This window comes from Hetaerina americana, unplaced genomic scaffold (genome assembly GCF_022747635.1).
Source record: "Hetaerina americana unplaced genomic scaffold, ioHetAmer1.1.p SCAF_10, whole genome shotgun sequence".
Classification (NCBI taxonomy): Eukaryota; Metazoa; Arthropoda; class Insecta; order Odonata; family Calopterygidae; genus Hetaerina; species Hetaerina americana.
The window spans coordinates 25,099,909-25,125,717 of NW_027286070.1; positions in this window are offsets into that span (position 1 = coordinate 25,099,909).

Below are 25,809 nucleotides of genomic sequence, written 5' to 3' on the forward strand. Positions count from 1 at the left end.
ATGTGTTAAACTCTCTGTCGCACACTAATGAAGCAAATATCTGATTTTCGTGGTGCATAATAATAATTTTATTTAATTTAATGCATTCGCTGTTTCCATTGATTCTATTGCTGATTATTAGAACAGCATTTTTCATCATAATTCTTATATTGAAGTTCTGCGAAATTGTATCCCGGCTGATAATACAGTTATTTTCCTTTTAAATACGATCCAAGGGGCATTTCTCTAATTTATAATCTAATCACTAATATTGGTTTATATGCCAAACCCTTTCTAGGTGAAACAAAGAAATGAACTGGTCTCGATTGATGTAAAATTCATAGCCCTTACAGAATAAATTGGTCTAAGCCATTACCTATGAAAACTAGTCTTTGGTTTGACTAATATGGAACGTGAAATTAAAGGGGTTTTCTTTTTTGTATGAATGTTTGGATTGGAAAACCATACTAACTAAAATATATATTTAAAACTAAAATTGCTGAATAAAAGAAAAAGTTTTTTTTATATTTGAAAGAAAATCGATTTTTTTAAATAGCTTAGAGAAAAAGAAGGAATCCTCTGATCTAAATACTAATTTCTTGCGATAGAGATTTATTAATTTTGGCCCAATGGTACTGTCTGTACTACAAACTATACTGTAGGTCCTAGTTTGATACTCAATTTTTTATTTCGTGTCACTTAATTGTATGAGCGTATTAGATAAGATGAATATACTTTAATGATCGAAAATTTTGCAGAAATAGCAGTCTCCTATGCTTTTTGAGAATTTTTTAAACAAATAGTATATTCAAATTGACGACCGAAATAGCACAGTGAAATCTATAAGCATTTATTCTAGCTTGATGAGTTAATTGAGCACATGAAAGTAAAGTTTCTAGCATTTTTCATCAGCATCAGAATTTTCTTCTACGTAAGTTTCCAATGTTTTCCAGAATGTGATTAATAGTGTTTCTTATGCTACTATTGTACAAACTTGAATGACATCCCTAGGTCATAAAAAATAGTATAACGCAAGCTGCGTATGATGAAGCTTTCTCTACTTCAAATCAATCATCGTCAATTGTTATACAACGATTTATTTCTTGTGTGTCTACATGACAAAATATCGTGTATAACATGTCAAAAATAAAAAAATATTAGAGATAAATTATTTATTGAGAATTATGCATCTTTTCCTCGGGTAACTTTGACCACAACGTTTCATAACCATTTGTAGTAGTAGTTTTGAGGGGAGGCGACCGACAGCTAAGGTCATTTGCGCCATAGGGGAAGGACAGGAAAGGATGAAGGGTGGAGAGAAACCCGGCGTCGGCATTAGCCTACTCTTTACGAAAGGCGCCAAGGGGTCCGCGGCTTAACGTCCCATCCGACGGACGGCGTACTCACTCAAAGTGCCCTCCACAAAGCACCGCAAGTAGGGATCGAGATACCTCTGAAAAATATTCAACACCGCCGGGATTTGAACCCGCGCCCTCAGGGTGGGAAGCCAGTACGTTAGCCCCCGCACCATCTCGATCCCCTCATAACCATTTACTACGATTGATTAATATGAGAATGGAATAACCTTAAGCTTAATAGCAATTAATTTCAATTCCATTTAATTATGATAGGGTTTTGTTTTGAATCGAAATCACTACTTAGGCTGTGTGACATTTAAAATGCATCAACTGCGATTGCTGTTATTATTATTTCTTTTTTTTAATGTTTTACAAGGGAAAGCCTATCTCTTATCGAATCACAAATGAAGCAATTTCAAGTTAGGCTTAGCCCCGAGTCAGCTCGACTTTAAACTACTCCACGTGCACACATATGGGAACCTCCCGCCTCACTCGCTCCTTCTCCTCGTCCCTCAACCCTTTCCCCCCTTTCTAGACGTATTGGCGAAGCATTCATGCCGAAGACGACTCGATTCCAGGGGGCGGGCGGGTGTTTAATGATAGACGAACTGGTCCTCTGCAGCCCCTCACAAACCCCACCCGCCGCCCCGACCCCCTCCTCTCCGTTGAAAGTAGACACCGACGGACGTCGTCCTTTCGATGAGTCTTGCGGTGGTGCCGCCACACTTAGACACCCGAGGCAATCGACGGCGAAGACAACCTTCACGATGCAGCTGCACCGGCGACGGCATATCCACCTTTCGTCCCGACCCTTCTACCTTCCAATCTCCTCCCCGCGTGCCCTCCAGCGCGCCTACCCCAGACCTCCCACCCCCGCCTCCGCTTCTTCCTCTTTCTTGACCGGCAGGGACTTATTCCGCAGAAACAGCGGTCGCCCTGCTGCTATCCGCACTCGATCTGGCGCAGCTTTCTGTGTTTCTTTCTTGCATTGTGGTTCCATCAACTCCTTCCTCTTCTCTGGCCTCCATCTTTCTCTTCTTTTGACCCTTCGCTCTCACCCTCCTCTTCCAGCCCTCGCATCCTACTCTTCATCTAGGGCTGATTTTTTTCCTATGCTCTCATAAGTACCCTCGGAGATGTCTCTGTTCGTTCTTTCACTCTATCTCCCTCGCTCTCTCTCTCTCTGTCTGTCTGTCATTTATTTTGAGTATGTGTAGGTGTACCCTTAATTTATATATGTATGTGTATGTTTATATGGATGTATATGTGTATATATATATATATAATTATATATACATATATATATATATATAATTACATATATACATATATATATAATTATATATATATAAAATTATATATACACATATATATATATATATATATATATATATATATATATATATATATATTGTATATTGATGCGTGTCTGTGTATATATACACTCCTTTGTTCTTTTCGATGAGCAAATCTATGCTAAAGGAATGTATTCCTCTCTGAGTGTATTTATGTGTACGTATGAATGTAACTATAAGTTTAATGCCTAATATAATACGTATACGTTGATGGGTCAGATGAAAGAAGGGACCAATAGGTCTCAATTTGGCCCAAATAAAGATCTCCATCTATCTCTCTATTTAGATCACTCCTGACTCCATCTGTTGTGGGTCACGTGTTTTATTACAAACTATTACATTTGCTCTCGCAGCCCTTCACATCTGAAAGTCTCTCTCCCTTCCCGGTCTTACGTTGCTCGCCTGTCTCATCCCTTCTAGCGAGGTCGAATGTTCAAGACATATGGTAGCTCGAGACGTATTTCACTAGGATCGCGACACCCATCTAACTTTCGAAATTTGGACGAATCCTTAATAAACTGTAACTATAGTTACTAGGAAAGACCGGTTGCAAGAAAAAGCCATATATGCTCCCTTTGCTTTGGAATTTTTAATTTAGCGAGCGTTCATTTCAAAGGCAGTCTAAGAGGTTATTTTTTACATCCAATTGAAAATATTAAAATTAAAATAAATACATGCACCATTTACAATTACATGTTTGGCATATGAAGTGTTATATTTTCATAGGAGTGTATGGCTAGGGATAAGTGAAGTCTGAAAAATCATATGATGACGTCTGCGATTTTTTAAATAAGAAATACCTTTATTTCTTTAAATCATTTTCAGAAAATTAAGGACTAAAAACTGGACAACTTTAGTTCTCTTAATGGTTATTAATAGAGCTATGATTTTAAGTGAAAGTTTTCTAGATTAACAAATGAAATGTCTGTTCTCTTATCCTAAATATATTTCGTAATATCTATAAGAGTACCCATTTGGCTGAATGTATCTCATTTTTTGGCTTAATGTTGTGTTATTCCGAAACCTCAAATCTTACTCTAATACGTTTGACTGCTTTAGAATGGAAAATGAAAGGAATAAATATGGAAGAGATACACATTATTTATAGATTCTTATATTACCAATACAATGGCTGCTGATACCTGTCTTAATAGCGAATGACTACTATAATTGAAACACTGCCTAAAATTATTAAATATAGCTCTAAATTTTCCCACCAAAAATAACCTCATTTATTGATATAGTTCCTCCTAATTATCAGTGTATAAATCGTGTTAAATAATCTATTAAATGTGTATTTTAATATTTGTATCTTTTTGTCGACAACACATCTTTTCATATCTTACCAAACTTTCTCTCGATCTGATTTCGCCATTTTCTTACGTAAGCATTATGTAAAACTCTAGAATATTGAGAATTCATTGGGTTGAAGGAGTAGAACGATGGATATGACTTCTCCATTCGGCTAACATGGTACTATTTTTCCACGGGAACGAATTCTGAGGTCAGCGGTTGTGGAATTCATTTTCAAAAGTAGAATCCCGATTGACATTAACATTCCAAAAAATGCTCAAATATGTCCGTAATAACAAAGTGAACGCAATGGAGAGTTTACACGTGCATTAGCACAAACAAGCAAGAGGGAATAAAGATCATCCGGTGATAATTAACAGTTTTGTTCCACTTGACTCCTCCTCCTCCGCCCGCCTTTCCCATCCCAACCCCTCCCATTGCACACGACCCACTCTCCCCACTTAGCGTACTGCCCTTCGCCAAATCGCCCATCCCCCTTTCACATCAAGTCTATTCCTTCGCCAACATATCTTGCCATTCGTCTATTCGCGACGTATCAATCGTTTTGGCCAAATTATTAAACCTTTTACAAAGTTATACATATTTCCCAATTATTGGTTCGTTAGAAATCAGTTCTTCGTCATTTTATTATGTTTTTATATTGTAGCATTTTTGTGTGCAATTGTGTACCTCGTGAAGGAGTGCTATTAAGTAAATCTATTACGACTTAATATATTATATGCAGTCTAGCCGCTAGTTATTATGTGAACTAGTCCATAAAAATAATGAAGAGGACAGGGATATATTTTTGCTATGTTATATTGTGACAGTTTCAGTAACTAAACATAAAAATTATTACTCGGAGAAATCCCTCTGTAAATTTTACAAACCACTGATATTATTTCCTAGGAAAATACGTATTTACTTTAAAAGTAATCATATTATGGAAAATATCGTTGTTTTCCTACAATCTAAGTTATTAAAAAAAATAATGTATCCAAAATAAATCTCCCTTGGAAAATAGGACCACTGGTTTTAATTATAATGATGCCTTCTTTTGGGATGCTCGGCATACATATTAGTTCCAGAACATGGGAGAAACTGTACATGCTGTGCGTTTAGGACCACAGAAAAAACTGCCTTATTCTTTCTAGTATTTTCCATCCCTCATGCACAGTTTCAGATCCTTGGAAGGGTTCCACAATCAGAAGAAACCGACACCCAGCCATGGACTTTATCCCCTCCCCTAAACCCTCTTGTCCCATACCCTGGTCATCTGCAAGCGACGGCACCCGAGCTACGAGGCGAATTCTTGAGTACCTCCTCCGCCGTCGTGTGCCATAAATGTCAAAATGGCCGCGCAAAAATGGCCGAAGTTCTCATTCCTGGCATCCATTCACCTTTCCCAGCCCGGTTTTTCAGCCACATCCCCTCCCCGTACCATGTCGTCCCGCTCGGAGGGCCGATGTCCTGCCCATTGCCCATTGTCCTCTCCGACTCCCCACCCTCGGACGCTCCATTGCCCTCCCTATGCCGTCCATCCCTCCCCCAATGGCCACCGCGAATTTTTTTCGAACCCCTCCTTGTCCTCCCGTCATCACTCTTCGGCAACTACGACCGCTCTCTCCCACTCCTCCGACCAGAACGCCACACCCACCTCCTCCTCTCGCTTCTCCTCCCTTCTTTCTGTCCCCCCACCTTCGGAATACAGGGGTCCCATTCTCCCAAAATTATTTCCCATGGCTCTTTCCCACTCATCCAAGCGGCAGCCCTGCATCCCTTCTCATGTTCATCACGCTGGACACCGTGATATCTCTCCCCTAAAAAATTTCTCATTTAGTGTGTTATTTTTAGCACCCCACCTCCCAACTCCGGTATGTATCATAAAGAAAACAGACGTTGGGTTATTTTACTAGTGGAACGTTTACCGTTGGATCATGAATCTCATTATGAATTTTCTCTTCGTTGCCCACAACTACCGATGCCTTAATGAGCTAATGCATTTATAAATATGAGCTTGTCACAAACTTTAAAAAAAGTGCAAATACATGGTCCGTTGAATCGGAAAACGGGTTACGGCCAGTCACTTTGAGCTTTTGTAAAACTTATATATATATATATATATATATATATGCTTTCGTAGGCGTAACACGGAAGTGCCGAATAGTACAATACGCAGTAACACACAATATAGAAACACAAAAAAGAGAACACTCACACGTATTTTCTTGATATTTCTTTCCATTACTTCTATATCTTCAGAGGAAGACGGATTGTTTCCGTCGAAATATCAAGAAAATACGTGTGAGTGTTCTTTTTCTGTGTTTCTATATTGTGTGTTACTGTATATTGTACTATATATATATATATATATATATATATATATATATATATATATATATATATAGATGAAATTTAATGCCATTAAATTTCCATGGACCCTAAAATAAAGAGTGATTGAGAAACTTGCTCTCCTACAAGACAGCAAAACTTCATATGTGACGCCCGCCTCGTGATGCCGCATATATCCAGCGGCAATCGCGCGCAGTCGAGTACCGGCAAAAAGTGGCGGGTCTCGAACGGACGGTCTCCCCGATGAGCGGCCGTATTGCTCACCTCGGCGTATTGCGTAAAACTCTAGTCGCTCAAAAATAGTCGTCTCGGCATACTGATTGTGATAAAATTAATACTGAATTTAATTTAATAGTTAGGTCAGGCTCTCTTATATCATACCGCCCTTCTTGATGAGGATTAACTATCAATTTTCATTTGAGGTTTTCTAAAACTCTATAGAAGTAATCAAATGTGAAATTCATTGGCAACAACTTGAATTTGATAAAGTGTACCTTCGAACATTTGTTTCTTCGAAGAAGTTACTTTTTACAATGCTACATTGTGGCAAAGAATCTTGGATCAGCAGTTAATAATAAAGTTACATTTCCATAGATAAATCTTTTGCTGACTTTTTTTAAAATCATTCAAATCAGTTATTTCTGCGAAAATACTAATGAATGTGTGTAAAAAAGTTTTTTTTTCCTGACAGGCCTTTATTTGAGCTAATTTAATTTTTCACAGTTTTTGTGGCACCTGAAATAATAACGTTTAAATAAAATATATGTGTGTAGATCAAAATATGGCAAAAAACTAGTAAAAGGATTGATGGTAACCCTAATTAACCTAATCACGTTAGAGCCTATTTTCATTAGCAATATGGCCTATCAAGGGAAACATATATGCATCATTTCGCTCACAATATGCATTGTAAAATTGAAACATTAAGTATCATATTTTGACTTTATCTTTTACTCAGAATTCATTATCATTTTATATGGTGTACTATTTTAAAAATGAGAGTTGTGTGGATAGTGTATTTACATGTCAAAGAATACATTTTACATTCTCATTACAGGAGTTAATGGGAATATGCTATAATGATTAAAGTTGATTATTAATTTTTACTCATATTGTATTTCTAATAGCAAATTTATTGTGATTACCTAATTTTATGATAAAGCAAGTAATAAGTAATCAGATATGCCCAGGGTCAAAGTATAAATGGTTCACCGGTCCATCGTACAAAAAGACAGACCGACCTATAATTCAATATAAAACTTAGATATTGTTTAATATGTGGTGAAAAATTCTGTACTAATCACAATTACATCATATTTAGTACTTGATGAAGGAGAAGTATCTATTTAAAAATATTATTTCACATTGTGGTAATATCTGAAATAGAATATATTGATCGCTTCACCTCAATGACGTATGTAGGATCCATGATATGGATATAGAAAGCGACATTTTACAGTGCTAAGAGATCAGAGTTATGAGAGCGTGAAAGCCTCACGTCCGCAAGCCAAGAAAAAATTAACCGTGGAACGTGATTGAGAAAGAAATCGTGGTTTATTTTATTTTAATTTTTGTCATTATTTTGATTTATGATTGAGTTGAGGTTTAATTGATGGATGTAGAGGGCGTGAGTCGAATGGTTTGAGGGATATTCTAAGAATATAGTTGGAAAGGTAATAAATGATAGATTGGAGCCATCAGAGTAAGTTTTGTGATTAAGAAGTGAGGAAAAGATAACGTAAATCCAAGCTTAAAAGTTACTTCAAATGTATATAAATCCCAAAAATCTCTCAGTAACCCTACAAGTTTTAATTGTGTTCAAAATATATCAGAGATGATTTGATTAAAAATAGATAATTGTGATGGCTTATGTTAAAAAAATGCCAACTAGTTTTTAATGATAGGTCTCAGGTTTCTCTGGCACAATTTCTATTGAATTGACATATCAGTAAAACCCACATTCATTATATCTAATCTTGCTAATATTGCTGCGGGTTTCATACTGTTTGTTGGTATTCCTGAGATATGAAATGAAAACTAGTTCAAATAAAAAAAAATTACTTTAGTATTTAAATAAATACCGTCTACCTTTAAAAAAATGGAAGCCGTGTGTAATTATGTATTATGTGTTTGTGCATTTGTCCGTAGAGGAACTAAAATCAGTTGATCCCCCGGCAGATTATTAACTTCCAGGATAGTCATTTTGGAGAAATTATACCAGGAATTTTGCAAACCGTGCCTATTAGTCAAACTTGCTCTCTGTTTGAAGGCAAATTGTTTCTCTCTTTACACCTTTAGGAGTTTACATATGTTTGTCATATCAGTTATCATATGTCAGGTAATCTGTTGGAAATTCAACTCTCCTTCAATTTTCTCTCTATGCATGTTAAAGCTGCATACGAATTACTAGAATTTTTTGACTCATCAGTGATTTAAAAGCATGTCAAACATTCCTAAATATGATAAAATTCCTTAAATGCATTCAAAACTCTGGAAGGATAAATGTAGCATTATATTATCATGGAATGAAAACACTTGATTTTAGGTCAGGAGAAATATGTAAAGAAATTAAATATGTATTACATAAATAAAATAAATGTATGTACAAAAGATATATGTAAATAACGTTTATATAAATATCTGTGTGTGTATATATATATATATATATATATATATATGTTTGTATATATATATATATATATATGCAAACACAGTCATAAGTTTGAGATGAAAAAATTCATGATGGCAAATATAAGTTCTATGAGATTAGGTCATGAGAATGTCAGTCTAATGAAATACTTCCTTCAACTCAAAGGGAAATATAAAATAATGAGCGGCCGTTGTCAGTTTGCCACTTAATCCATGCACGGAATTCTTTTCCCAACTAAATTGGCTAAAATTTATCGAATCGGTATTTACTGAGTTGAGGTCTTTGAATGCTGCGCCGGTTTCACATTCTGAGTTCTCATATTATTTTACGATGGTTTTTTTCTATCTAGTCAATTAGAGGGACTTATTGAACAAAATGATTCGGAAATGTCTCTCAACAAGGATTCTCATGCGCATTCCGGTCCAAAAAATTCCATGAGTTGTAGGATAAGAAATTAAAGCTAAAGCGGGAAGCAGGAGTGTAGGCCATGCAAAAACGAAGAATCTAAGGTGCGCATAAATAAAGAATGGTGCAGTGAATATTATAAGAAATCGGTCGTGGAATGCGTCTATCGAAGGAGGAGCAGGTCGCGAACCACGCCGAGCAGTACATGGATACTTTCCGCTCACCCCAGGATTCGAAAGGGCGAGCGAGAGAGAAAGAGAGAGAAAGGAGGGAGGGGTACTTTGGCGAAGTAGGGTGGGAGCGACCGGAGGCGAGGCGGCGACGGTCAAGGGGTCCGGCTGACTCCTCCTCCTTCTCTCCCCCATCCCTGATCCCCCACCGCACCTCCCTCCCTCGCTCCTCTCTCTCACACACTCGGTCTCTCTCTCTTCTTCCGTCTCTCGTTCCCTCTCTCGCCTCGCCCGCCCCCGCGTCCACCGCGCCATCTGGACGAGCACCGGAGTCAGGGTGGCGATGCTCAGTCTTCGATATCATTACGTCAGCCATTGTTCCCGCGCCTAGCCTCCACGACGCCGGCAGTCTGGGCAAGAGAGAGAAGCGGCAAGGGGGCCCCAAGGACTGGCCCAGACATCTTCCACCTACACACATCGGCGGCCTTAACGGCAGCGGGCAGGTGAGGAGAAGGTGTCTTACGTGCATACACTAACCGTCCTCTACCCCCACCCTCTCACCCTCTCCCTCGCCTCCCTTACCCATCCTCTCGTCCCCTTCAGATTCCCTTCCCGCCGCCATCATTGCCCCCTTCCAATTCCCCTTGGAGGCACCTCCCACACCCCCGCCCTAATACCCTCCCACCTCGCCAACATTTGTTCATTCCTTTCCCCCCTCCGTTTTTCTCTACCCCCACCACTTGAAAAGAAGCGTGAGAACGAAAACAGTTTTAGGACTGCGCAGCTAATATCGAGTTTAATAAGCGGCGCACATCCAATTCCGTGTTGTGTTTTTTTTATTGGAGAGGGTGTGGGGGGAGAGAGTCGCGCCGCGTCATCAATAGCGGATGTTTTGAGGGCGCCCGCTAATTAGGAAGTGTTTCTTGAAGGAGGCTGGAACGTCTTACATTATATCTGCGTCTTAAGATGGCATATGTAATTTATTTTTTATATCTCTTCTCATGCTTGCGATAGCTTTCGTGGACAACACTAAGTGAGATCAAAAATCCGTCCCAGTTAATGGAAAAATTATTTGATTTTCTTTCATAAGTCTAAAAAAATGATATTCCAAAGTCTTTGGTGGAAGAGAAGGCAATTTTTGCCTACTTTTTGAGTTAAATAAATATTGTTCCTTGCACTACAAGAACAGATAAAAAAATAGATAATTTATACCTCATAATAGATTACCCTATAATTTGGTCCCTCCTAGTTGATGGTTTTGTCTCCAAAAACGTTTTTGTGATTTAACGGTAATTTCAAATTATCAGAGTCACATTCCATTTCCCTTTTTTGGTATCATCACCTGTAGAAATTGATTGAAAGGTCTGTAATTAACTCTTTGTCAGTAATTTTAACTTTGAAATTATTGGGCATCTAATAATCGTGATACTTATTATGTCAATCAAATAATTTATTCACATTCTCATGTGCACTATATATGTTAAAATGTGGAATACATTCTATTTGGTAAGCCAGGGAAAAAGGCAAATTCAAGGGAAAAATGAACACTGTGATCAATGTTTGATAATTCGAAGATTTAATCACGGTACATGACAGAGGTCTGTCAAGTAGCAGTTTCATTCGGAGTGAGGTAGATGAAGAATAAAGAAGTGTTAAATTTACTGATACGTTCTCTAAGGTATTCAAACTGTCATGAAATCCAAGACTGTAATCCCGTGTAATTTGCATTAAAATAATTGTCAGTAAATGTCATGCTCAATTTAATTGCCTTCGTCCCACTCTAGGAGACTTTTTCTTAGGGATAAAAGGCTAAATTTCCATGAATTATTTTTAAACTTTTATCATTTCATTAAGGTCAGATGGATGGGTTTTTACCTTATGAGTCACTAACCATAGGCTTAAAATAGGGGTCCGTTTTAAAATTATGCCAATATTTGATCAATTTAAACTAATATAGCAACTACTTGGGTTACATTTGCATTTTATTACAATTAAGCTGCCCATAATTTATACGAAATATCTGTAACCCAACCCATGGCATCTATGGATAAGTAAAAATACAGTGAAATTTACCAAACAGTTAATAGGGTATGGTAGTTCCATATTTTTGTTTACCTATCTAAGTGCTGAAATAACATATTCCCGTTTTCCATTTGAAGGCCTGAATGCATATAATGACTTGTAAAGCAGGATTATTGGCCTAATAGAAGAGATGTAATTAACGATTTAAATGAAATAATGAATGAGGAATATGAGCGAGTCACGTTTTTACCCGTAAGCAGCTATATTCTTCATTTCAATTACTTTTTCCTTGCATTTTGCTGATATTATTGGATCATTGGCTTGGCAATTATTTCTTGCTCAATGTAAATGACCTCTTTCTCTCTGTTGTAGCTTATATTACTAGTAAGCGTAAGTATTTTAATATGTTTCATGATGATTAAATGTAGCATTCTGTTCCTTTTGTTATCTATATTGCCTAAAAAATGTGTAGCTTTGTAATGTATTTTGTAGCTCTTTATTCTTACTGGCGAATGAAAATATCTTTTTAAATTTTCTAGTGATTCAATACCTCTAAAAACACTTAAAATGTGTCATAAGTCACAGCTGTATATCGATAAATTATGGCGACTATTCTCTTCTGTTTTAATCCACAAACACAATGCAAATTTTGTTTTTGGTTCTTATGACTTTACGTGTGTACGTTACTAGTATCCGCTAAGGAATCACGACTAGCAAGCAACTGCTCTTTGATAAGCGGTAATGCATACCATTGGGGGCACCAAAGTCCAAATGAATGTAATGGGATAAGGTGATCGTTGGAAGATCAAACCTAAGCGATAAATTTTCTACATATGTTCCGCGATAGGCTTTAAATTCCACTAACTACTTTGTATTAAATACATATTACATGTGTTCTGGCTCCAATGACGGCGGGATAACGTCTTCGCCTGCCTACCCAGAGGTCCCGGGCTCGATTCCCACTATTGATTGGGAATTAATGATTTTTACCATAAAATATGTAAGAGGCCACGTCATGGACGTTTAGGAGACAAAAAAATATAGCTAGTAATCGAATGCCCTCCTGCTGGCTTCTCAGCTAACGTCACAGTTCAAATATTGTGACATTTGTATTTGATAATGAATTGTCCTTTACTCATCACTAGTACATGTAAAATAATATAATACATTTTTTTAAGACTCCTGGATTGCCAAATCAGTCAATTAGTATATTAATCAAATGTCGTCAAATAAATTATATACAAGTGAACAATGCTCATGAGGAAAATATATAGAAATCACCATGTTTAACAATTCTTTAGGACATGAAGTTTCACGTTTTATGGGCACAGTTATTTATGTACACTGTTTTTTCTTGTTAAAGGTGATTCTTATGTAATCATCAATAATACAAGCATTTAATAATACACGAATTTCATCACTTATCATCATTTTTGCTCAAACTTTTTTGGTATGCTAAAAAAATTCGCTTCTTTGATAAATTGCATCTATTGAGAGATTTAGATCTCTACTCACCCATTATGAATTATTTTAATAATTTATAATGGGTAAGAATTATTTTAATACTTTCAAATACGTTAATTTTATGCGGTAAACGGGTTATCTCATTATAATTACAAGATACGAACTGATATTTCAAATAGCCGGTCAAATGCACTATCATAACCTTGTATATATATCCTTCTCTGGTGGAGTTATGGTAGACAAAATGGTATTTATCCAATACTGCAGTTTACACTAGAAATGTCTAAAGGAAAATAAGTTTTCTCTTTGTAAGTGCGCTAGATAATAATATTTGCTGAACATGAAAATTCCACTATCTTATGCGTGAAAACGTAATGCGAATACGATTTGACCTGAGCAGCCTATATGTTTTCATTAGATCTTCTTGAAAATAATACCCGAGATACTCAAAATGCCTATGTTTAGGAATACTATGCAGAAAAAACCTGCTTGTCTGCGAGGAAGAGAGTTTTGTAAAAATTGGTAGTAATTTTACAGACACATACGGTGATCTTAGACAGTAGTTTTATTTGTTTTTAAAATACCGCCGCGTGCCTACATGCATTTTTACTTCAATCTCTGTGTTACTATCATCTTCTATTTTTAGTGAATTTTCCGAATATCATCAACTCTATTATGCCGTTAATATTGGAGGATAATAGCACATGGTGTATGCTATGTTCTCGTCGTTTTTGGCTTATAGAGTATTTTAAAAGAAACTTCCAATATGACTCCGAATAACTTTTAACTGCTGCAGGAGACGCGTTATTCACAACTGTACCAGAAAAAAAGTTCAATGAAATTAACATCCGTAACAAATTAAGATATTTATCCCAAATGATTTAATAATTTTTAATTAACCATAACATTATGTACTATTTCCTTTGCATAAAATAAATAATATCTTGGTAATATTGATATCACTATTATAGAACTGTACATATGCATTTTATCATTACTTGAATCATGAAATTTCATGTAGGTCTGCGCGCCAATGTTACACAATGCTCCACGAGAATATATTTAATTCTTATAATATTACTATATACATTGGCATATAAGTACTACTAGAGGTTTCCAAAACTTCATTATCACTTTACAGTGTATGATAAAACGTACTTTGAATCTGTAATTATGATAATAATTTAGAAATAGATATTTTCAAAAAATATCTTGAGTATAATCAATTAAACAGAGGTAATCACCTAATAAGAGCATATATTATGTTGTAAATAATTTACCCTTCTTTTTTTATTGCACCAAATCAGTAGTAGAAGCCAGGGTAGTATTTTTTAAACATATTGGTAGATAATATAGGATAGTCATAGTTAAGCTTATAATAGGACATTTCAAGGAAAGATCCATCAGCTGCAAAGAGTATGGTGGACTTAAAAAAATTTTTCGTAATAACGGTAATTCAGTTTTCCAATTCTGGATATCAATTATTACTCTGTGCTTCAAGGGGGAAGAATGATCACCTATGGCGGAAATAGAAGACGAATCACTTTCACTGATGTGATTTTTGGTACTTTTTTACCAGCGGTTATGTATCTATAATAATCGCTTGTTAATATGCAGCTATTGTTCAACTTATTGGAAGAATATTTCCTCATAATAAAGTTTTCCAAAATGGCGTCTTTCAAAAATGTGATCGCTCTGATTAAACAAAGAGAAAAAGAAGTTGAAACCATAAGGATGTCAATTCGAAAATGTCTTTAGAAGGACAATAGAAAAATGTATATCATTAATTTTTAAGTAGCACTTACTAAGACAGTTTTGCAAATTCTCCTTCAAGGTACGGGATGAAATAGATCAGTGAGTTAAGAAAAAGGGCCCATCTCGGACACACCTGTCTTATTCGTTGCAATTTTGATAATTTTACAATAAGCATACACAACATTCCAAAATTTGGATATTCCACACTTTGACAAACTTAATGCTAGCATTTAATGATTTAAATTAGGGTATGGGTCCTCAGGGAATAATCATTCCAATTTCTGTCTCCCTTTTTCGTATTATCGTGGTGGCGTAGACATAAATTTCCCTCCAAATTATTGAAAATAACCGGAATATCTTTTATCTACTTTGGCTAATGAGCTACATACTTATCTTGCAGCAGAAAAACATACTTAACGTACTTCTAATTTACATGTGAACAACTTACTCAGCAAAAATTATCATTTGCATGTGCAGCTCATAACGAATTTTGTATTATATTTCAACAGTATTTTCAAACTAAATAAACTACATATTTTTTTATAAACCCAGAGATTGGAGTGTTTGACTACTGACTGGGTGGTGTCAGGTTCAAATCCCGATTCATCGCTTTCGTAATCCCATTTTAGATCCCACAGATCCAAGTTTCTGCAACTAAGTCCCCTTAGGAAACCGACTAATTTTACACGGAATAGTATATCATACGTTAAGTGAGATTTGGTGACTTTAAAATACTTCAACAATTTTTATGTGTAGTTTTTCAACTGAGTAGGGTTTCTAAGTGCCTTAATGCTACTACAATTGCTCCATTATCGTTATGAAAATGCTGAAAATCTAGGTAAGAAATATGTATGAAATTGGGAATGCTTTATGCTGTTAAAAACACTGTAGTAATGATTGTAAATCATAAGAGCTGTGTTGTGGTTGTATGCTGAAATTATTATTACTCTCTAAAAACCAAGATCACAATAATCAAACCAAAGGTTGGTTTGGTAAGTGCTGATTGAGTTCACACAATACTAAGCCCGACGCAGTGTGAAATTCACAGATCAGGTTAGAGGGGCCTGTTCCTTTCACTGTGGCGGTTATGGTTACCCCGGAAGATCTACCCGATAAATTGCATGCTTGAGTGGAGCTGTAGGCGCCCAGAGTGGCTTGCCCACCAATCGAACCCGGGCCCTCCGGTCAGTTATGCCGGTCAACGCGCTACACCTGGAATACCACGACCCATTATTACTCTGTAAGCTTAGCAAACCGATTTAAAAAAGTAAAATGTGTAAATAGTCTTCACAATACAAGGAAATTATTATGTTACTTTTGAAGAGTAGACGTCCAGATAGCAGCGCATACTCAATGTCCAATCAGTTTTCAAGAGGTGTAGTAGTAAGATCCGGTAGCTGCTGCTGACACTAAAAAGAAGAAAAACATATTTATTGCACAGAGTTAATTGTTATCCTTGGGTATATTGTTACTCACATTGAAAAATAAAATAAGAAATATTACAAGAAGGCATAGTTATATCAGCGACGCTCATAAATTCACTCATAATGACCGGGCTGCAGTCGTTTCGCTGTATTTTTCAAATACTTGCTCTCCTTCGACCTTGTCATCTTGTTGTATCGATTGTTGGCCTATTAGAGGAAAATAATTAGACATACCGATATAAACTGCACAATTTTCGTTTAAAAATTAAAAAATAGCTCCTTAACCAGCAATAAATTGTATTAATTGATAAAATGTCTTCTTTCTAATTGATTTTTATCTCGAATCACTTTTTTCGGCCCAATGACGTAATACACAATAATCATGCCACCAAAATCGAATTCATTTCTGTATACATGCGTCTTCTAGCTAATATAAAATAATTTAAATTACTTTTCGGGTTGCGCATTTTAAAATTATTTTGTTTTATTCAACCGGAAAAGGTTGGTATTTTTACATGAAAATGACTGTGCTTTGGTAATCTGCACGGTTAAATTCCATACCATTATATGAATTGTCATAAAAATGGAAGCTCTTAACTATTATGCTAAGAAAAAGTCAGATTTTAACAATATAAAAACTGTGGATAGGGTTAATCTCGCTATGGAGTGCTAGGTTACGATATATGGCTGATTATTATATTGTTTGACTGGAATTGACGATGCGTTTATGGGTCGTAAATTAACTAACGAATAATTAGCCGTACCTCATCTACCTACGGTAGGTTTTAGACGGTTCAAAACCGATATACGCAAGTATGTACCCCATGACCTTCTGTGGTTGCCCTGAATCGTTTTCCTATTCAGCTATATGGACATATTTTCTAACTGCCACTATTCCATCCAAATGAGTATTCTTTCCTTTTCTTTTCCTCGAAAATCTAGCATCCTACTTGTAAGCATTAGCTTCAATAAATCAGTAGCTATCATAATCTCTTACAGAAAATATTTCTATTATTTAGGGATTTCGTCAAGTAATTTCCTCTCTTCTACCATATTAAAAAATTTCATAGTTCTTCCCTAAGCCCACATTTTGAAAGTCTATTTAATCACCATGGCTAAAGTTATCTGTGGGATAGTTTTCCTGTCACAAGTTTTAGCTTAGTTTCTCTGATTACTACTGTTTTTATTTTTTTATATACTTGCGTAATATTCCTGGCTTAAATGAAATACTCTCTATTTGACGACTCTTCTGTGGTCAAACCAATTCCTATATCACTTGCTCTTATAATATTTCCAATGATGACCACTATAGCTACCATACACATTATATACCACTAATTCACTTAATTCTCTTTTAATTTTGTTTTATTCACTCGGTTCTCTTTATACATCTTATAATATCAGGCTGCAAAAATTGTACATGCCATGCTCTTTGACTTCTTACCTTAATCTACTACTGCTACTAAACGACTCCTTCAGCATATTGGTGAGTAGCATATATCAAGAGGTACCGGCAATATGTGATATCTGTATACTTAAAATAAATTGCCATCTAACGCCATTACAAAATCCACGAAGCTCACTTAGGCATGTTTATTACATTATTCGTATATATTTTTTCTATTATGTCATTATTCATGAAATTGCGTCATGCGTTCCGTAAGCATCTATATTATAAACTTAAATTGTTAATTGCAGTGGTTTTGGTTAAGACTTGCTAATATTGATCGATTTTACGTTAATATTATTTCAAAGTTAACCTTATTACATAGCCAATATTATTATATAGCTAAAACATGCAAGTTTTTTGCAGTAATTTTTGCAATATTGATAATGCTCTGAATGTACAATCTTTTTTTACAACGGAGAATAAACTTGGTATCTTTTCTCTAAAGTTCCACCCATACTGCCTTATTTTAATTGTAGCTAAAGTTTTAATGATTACTTTCATTTGCTGATTGAAACCCTGAAGTACCTAATAGAATTCTGGCGGTGAATTTAAATTAGAGAGAACAGATGGGAAATTAATACTTAACAAAGCAAATAATTATGATAGAAATTACCTCAATCTATTTAACATCTCATTTTCTACGAGTATAAGCTCAAACAACGCAAGTTTTTAGTGTCCTTTTAGCGTGTCATCTTTTTTATTTTGTGTTCTAATGTGCCGTACAAATGTTTCATATAGTATATTTATATATAAATATATATGTATATATATATATATATATATATATAAATTACAAACATATGTAATCTCTATTGTATATCTACTATTGGACATTATTTTCTCTATTTTTTCCTCTGGCATACTAAAACCAGAAAGGTATTTTACTATCTATTCTCATTCATTAAAAAGGACCTATTCCTTTCTCCGGCTCTTTTTTAGTATAATTATTCCCAACAAATGACTAAATATATCTGCGTATATTTCATCTTATATTTTCAGAATTTTGGTTGAGCATGGTGGGCATGGAATTCAAATACAACTATAGAAATAAGCAAAAATGATCTTTCCTTGGAAAGTGTTTTCAAACGCAGGTGAAACCTTACCTTCAGTAATATAAATTAAAAGCAAACGACATATAATGTAATGATTGAATTAGTTTTTGTTTCAAAATTTAAATATTATTCAAGTATATCTGTCCATTGTTTACTTTACTTGGGAATACATTATTTTTGGCAACGTTCTTATTATTCTTTAGCCAAAAAAACATTCTAAATCCTTCAATTAATCGTTTTAGTTGAGCTCAAATTCTACAGGTATTTAAAGTGTATGGCAGCGCCAGTTCATTACTTAGCGTTTCTCAAATTCCGTTATATCAGCTATCCCTAAGAGATTTATTACGTTGTTATATAGAGTAAAATTTAAAAATATAATATTATTTTATAAACGATCTAAAATTTGACAAAATTCACACAAAGACAGTATTCCTTATAGGGACACCTCCTGAATGGATCATTTTGGCAGAAATACCAAAGATAATTCGAAAATGCAATAATTACGCAATTTCTGAAAATTTTTCTTTTGAAGTCATGTGTATCAAATATTTCATAATACGTGGATCGTTTAATGATTGCAATATCCAAAAGGTTATTTTACTATTGGAGTATTATTTGTTTGTTTGTTTTATTAACTCTTATAGTTTAAAAGACTGCTGTTAAATATGCATCTATATGGATCAAGTGATTTTAGTTTCATATACGATTTAAGTAAAAAACGTGTGTTTATTTAAAAAATTGGGTTAAAATGATTTTTCGTTGTGACTTTACTCATTTTAATGACAAAAATGACAAATATTGATGTTTAGATGGATAGGTTCATGAAAAATCTGTCCTTGTATTTGCGAATGCTTACAATTCGGTGAATGAGTTTAAACGTGGCCGTACACCCACAGATGATGCATATCCTTTGAGACGTCCAGTGGATATGACTTTCTCCAATATGAATGACGAAGATCCGCGAAATAATTTTGTGACTGACCAGTCAAAGTTAATAAAAAAGTTGAGGCCAAAGGCATTACACAATTTACAGTGTTTTCATACGTATACAGAAAATTAGGCATGAAAAAAATCTCGGCAAGATTGATGGCGCTGTGTTACTTCTCAGAGGAGATTAAAATCAAAGGATCGGTCGATTTGAAAGGTATGTTAACTAAGTCTCTGCATCGATACACGGAGTCACCACTGCACTCAAGGGACAGAGAAACAGCCGAAAGAGCTTGTTTTGAAAAAAAATCTGACTCCGTGGAAGGCGAATATGGTGAAATCAGCCAACAAGAGGATGGCCACGCTTTTTTGGATACGAGAATCATCTACACGCAGAATCATCTACGGTGATCGTTTACAAAATAGCAAAGTGTAGTGTTTTTTGCCTCATTATTGCACAGGTTAAGCCAATAAATAAAAAATAAAGTCATAATTTGGAAAAAAGCTCTTCTATCAAGACAATTTACGGGTAAACACCAGCATAGTGCGATGGCGAAAATTTAGCAATTAAAGTTCGAATCATTGTAACATTCATCGCATTAATCAGATTTGGGCCCTGATTTTTTTAATTCTAATTTTGAAAAAATCCTCAACGGAGAATGATTCCAGTCAAATAAGGTCATCGCCCTAACAGATGCCTATTTTGAAGACCTTCCAAAATCCTAATTTTTTGGACATCTTACAAAAGTTGTTGAAACGCTGAGAAACGCGTATTGGGCAAGACTGTGAAGCAATAAAAAACATTGATCCAAAATAATTTGTTTTTCTATTTTTTCCTATAGGCATATGTAACAACTCTAGGGTATTTTTATACTCGGGATATTTAATATTCTATATCAAATGAAATAGTTTTTTAAAAGTTATTCATGAAATTTAACTTTAAGTCCGAATGCACTCGTAATCGCCTATGCATACTTTTACAACTAATATTCAAATCCTAATTTGAATACTAAATATAAATGAGGCAAAATTATTAAGCTTACTAAATAATTGAAATTCACTGCTGGATATTTTATTCAAACTAAATTTTTTTAAAAGTATTATCGTAGCTATGAATCACATACAATTTTTCAAATCAAACTTCGCTTGAAATCGTTTAAAATTTTGTTCTCGTTTTCTTGTAATTGCTTTATGAGATTATCATCATTTTATGAGATAATTCATATAACTCAATTAAATATATATATAATATATATATTATATATATATAATATATATATATATATATATATATATATATATATATATATATATATATATATATATATATATATATTATATATATATAATATATATATATATATATATAATATATATATAATATATATATAATATATATATAATATATATATAATATATATATAATAATAGATAATTGTTTACCGAAGACTTGAGATCCTCGGGTAAGTTTAATAAAAAAATATATTTTTACTCGACTATTAAGTCATTTTTATTTTGTTTATTAAGGAAATGACGGTGTAGGTAGTTTCTAAGATATTCTTCCGATAAAAAGGCCTCTAGATTCTCTCTATTCAACTTGCTAAAATATTAACATGAAATCAGTGACATTACCATGGATCAGAATAATATAAAAATGCTTATGAATTATTGCCGATGACGATCTTACTTCTTTGTTGAAAACACATATGTTGATTGCACACCCACTTCGACTAGTAAACTTTATTGTAAATATGCATCTAGGCTGAAATGGGAATAAGGTTTCTTTGGCAGTTTCTCTCGGATTGCCGAAAGGATACATCTAACACGTCAGCCTGCTTGATACCTATGCTTGATACAGGTCGAGACGTAATATTTCGAATCATGTTTCATAAATTTTCTAGAAAAACTCTCCATTGTTGTTTTGATATTATGATAGCGAGGACCCAAAGTATATTGATAGCTTAAAATGGATGGTACAGTAACAGATATTTACATTTATGATGTATTATTTGCGTAACAATTTATCTTTCGTAGTGAAAAGACCCGCTTAGTGTATAAATAGATGGTGAAAGGGTTTTAACTCCGCTGTCACTCACATATTCAAATATTTATGGGCGTAAATATTAATCTAAACAAATGTTTAAGCTTGTTTGGCGATTGAACTAGAGTTTGAAAGAGTTCAACTCATAGGGAGATAAAATAATCAGTGATCTTGCATAGAATAATCTTCAGAAAATTCAGAAAAATTCTAAATTTATAGTTCTAAGGAGAATGGTGTCCCTGCACAATATTCAAAATGGTTTCCCTGCAAAATATTGAAAGGTAAAATTTTACTCATTTTCTGAAGTTCCACTTTTTTAAATTTTAATATCCACGATTTTTTCTAATTCCCTTTCGCCGTAACGTTATTATCTCTTATACATGTACACGTTTATCTCAAGCATATAATTCTCTTTACTTCCATTAATCTTGTATAACATAACTGTTGTCATTTCATATAGTATGCTATTTTTTAAACAATACCATTGTACTTTAGCTTAATAGACCATAGTTTCTTGGTCTTAATAATATAAATGGCGATAGATTCACTGCAAAGTACCCACAGGGAAATTAAATCAACATACCTGTATGCGTTTGGTATTCGTATTTTTATGCATGCATATACACATATATATTTATCGTATATAATATAAATAGAAATTATTGACGTCATTTGATAGATGTATTAAGAATTTTTTTTCTATTTTATTTAGTGAAATATTTAACTACGGCAATCATAATAAAAAATGGCTTTGTTAGTTAAAAAGAAATTATCTAGTTTCAAATGGTACAACTGATATGCATACCGTTGAAGGCAATTCCTTTGGAATCACGTATAAACTAATGTGAACTAAAATATCATTTTACAGTAACTAACAACTGCATGCTCTAAATTTGACATAATTAAATATTTATTGAAATTGTTTACTTTATTTGTCCCGATTTCGGATCAGTGTTGGTGAAATGGCTATTCTCATCGAAAATTCATGATCTGCATAAAAAATGACTTCTTGTATTATTTTCAAATTTGAAATAAAAGTTCCATCATAATAATTATACAATGTTGAATACTACAGCGAATTGTATGCGTCACCATATCTTCTTTTTCATCATCGCAACACAATAATCACGGCGAAATGGTAAAGATGTTAAAAATGTATCATTAACGTTTTTTGTTTGCTTGCAGTGGTTTCCCTTGACGCATCGCCATTTTGCAGGCAGGTTTTTGTGAATCGGGTCCTTTTTCTGATCACGGGTCACTGCGTCATCCAATCAATTGCGATCCGGAGGCAATAAAAATCGAAAGGTTAAATACACGAACCCCGAAATTCATAATTAACAAATAGTATCTCGTAATAATATCATATATTCATGCCGACCACCAAAACAAAATATTAACACGATCCGTGCTCTGTATTTGAATTTATGGGAATTGCGAGCATGTCATATCCCATCTTTCACAATTACAAAAGATTGGTCTCCTGCCTACAGCACATAAGCATTTTTTTAATGCCATGAAACTCCTATTCCGTTGAAACTTAATGCTACACTTTATTGTTTTAAAGGTTCTCATTTCCTTTTAGATAGAATCCTCATTCACGAAACTAGAATATGCTATGATTTTGTCATTTTTATCGATATATTTAAAGCAAATACTTCTTTACCCTATGCTAATTTTACTTCAAATGACATCGATTGCATATTTTGTACTCTTTTCAATTTCTATCTCACCTTCGTGTCCATTTTGGCAATGTTCACATCGCGCAACAATACCCGTAATGAGCCAGCGAAATGTTTAATTTGCATAATTTTCTCTTCAGCCGGTTTGGAATATTCATATGGATTGTAAAAATAAACAATATCAAAAAAAGGCGGAGCCATTACACAAATATGCATTTTCCACGCAGTCGTTATTTCCTTTCTCTTCCGCAACGAAATCCATCCAATATGCAATTCTTGTTTTTTTCCGCTTGGATTTCGTTTCAGTGCACTTTAATTAGATATTCAGCGGGTGATGGGAAGCATTGGAATTTGGAGAGATTATACATATAAATGGACTACGCTCAGCCGCAGTTCTCCGCGGGGAAAAACATTTTATTTCGTGTCAATTGTTTTTCGTAGAACTTGATATATTTTTCGTCGTTCCTCCTGTCACGGTTTAATCTTTCCTCCGTATTCCGCGATGTCCCTGCGACGAATTGTATATTCATTCGATGCATTTCAATGGTTCTTGGGTTTTTCTCTGACAGTTATTCACGGATGATTGGAAACGAAGAATCACTTCGAATCAATGCAAGTATATACTAGTTCGTCCGGGGGATGGGGAGGAGATAGTGGCAGGATTTGATGGGAGGGAGAGAGGAGTTCATCTCCTAACCGTCACTTTACATGGCGGCGAGTTGACACAGGTCCGAGCGGTCAGGGTTCGAAGCCAGTCCCGAGAATGCCATACCAGGTGACTCCACACCCTCCATTCTTAAGGGGGAAGAAGAGGGGTCGCCGGTTGAGAGGAAAGTGAGAGCGAGTGTTTTTTCCCACTCCAAGGGAAGACACCCGGAGGGTGTAATACTTTCCCTTCGCGTCTCGGGGAGCAGCCCCGGCCCGCCACTTCCTTCGCCGCCGAGCGCGCCCCGTCTGACTCCTGTCCCCTCAGACGGCGGAAAAAAAGTAATCGCGGAAAAAGCGACGACCCGCCCCCCTATACGTACATACGCACACACACAAACCCTCCTCCCACCACTTTCATCGGTTGCGGTCGTGCACGCCGCCACATGCGCACTCCGACCCCACGCCCCACGCCGTGCGCGAGGAGGTAAGGAGAGGAAGCGGGATGGAGTTGGCGGTTCCCTCGCCAGGGTGCGGGACGGTCGTGAGTTTGCGGGCAACGTTTTGCTGAGCGCGGGCGCGGCTCTGCCGGTCGGCCGGGACTCAACGGCCTACCTTCCCGCGCGTCTCGCAAGTGGAGACCCGGGTGTGAGTCTCGGCGGTGCACGGGTTACGAAATAGGCCTGTTCGATGGTTAACGATTTTGCCTGCTCGATTTGCTATATTTTTTTGGCACTGATCCCTGACCTGAATTACATCATATAAGCAATTAACAGATGTTACTTTCTCTTACAATTAGGTATTGGAGAACGAGTCATTAAAGTATCACTTAGACATTTTCAGGTGTTGGCTGGAAAAATATTGATTCCGTAAAAGGAAATTTTATTTTTTTACTTTTTCTCCGGCAATGAAAATTACTTGCCAGTGAGACCTGAATCTCCAGAATAAAATTACTTTTCTTATATTTCCTTGGACCCTGGTCTTGTGACAGTTGATATAAATATTACCTGAATACTATGATGTTGCTACAACGTTTAAAATTCTATTTTCAAATTTAAAATAGTTTTGCAAACATTGAACGACAGTGAAATCAATTTCGGATTCCAAAATAAGAGGATTTTATAGCGAAATCGCGAATCTAGATGTTTTACGCAGATGATACTAAAAGACCTCGGGTATTAAATTATCCATTGGTATTCTTTGCTAAGATTTCACTTTCGTCAGTGAACGCGTCACTTACGTCAGTGAATTCTTCAAACGCATCATCCATCTAAAAATATACAGAAGGGAAGAAGTTCAAATGGTCCGTTCCAATCGTATGTTAAAATTTAGTAAAATTTAAAAATCATGCATCATATTCTATTAGTCAGATATCCTTATCACCCTTCCCTGTTTGTTCCCTGCTAGATTTTAATGGCACATCGCCTTCATAGTTGTAAAGTGCACCTGAATACATGTAGACTGACTAGAGGTAAGTAATTTTAAAATTTTCATAAGATTGTATGGGAATATTTGTATATTTCAAATATTTCTCATACAATAAAGAATAATACAGGTCTCAATTTTAATTATTAACGATTAATACATTTGGGACTAGGTGGTTTCACGACTGCACTTCTTATCCTTGCCTAACTCAGTACTAAATCGGTAACTAATTGCAAGAATTACACTATATCTTTTAACGTAGCATACTTTCTGCTTCATTCAATACCTCAGTCCAACATGGCTCTTACATTTTTCCTACAACAGCGCTTTACCAACTTATAGCTTATGTCCATGCCAAACCTT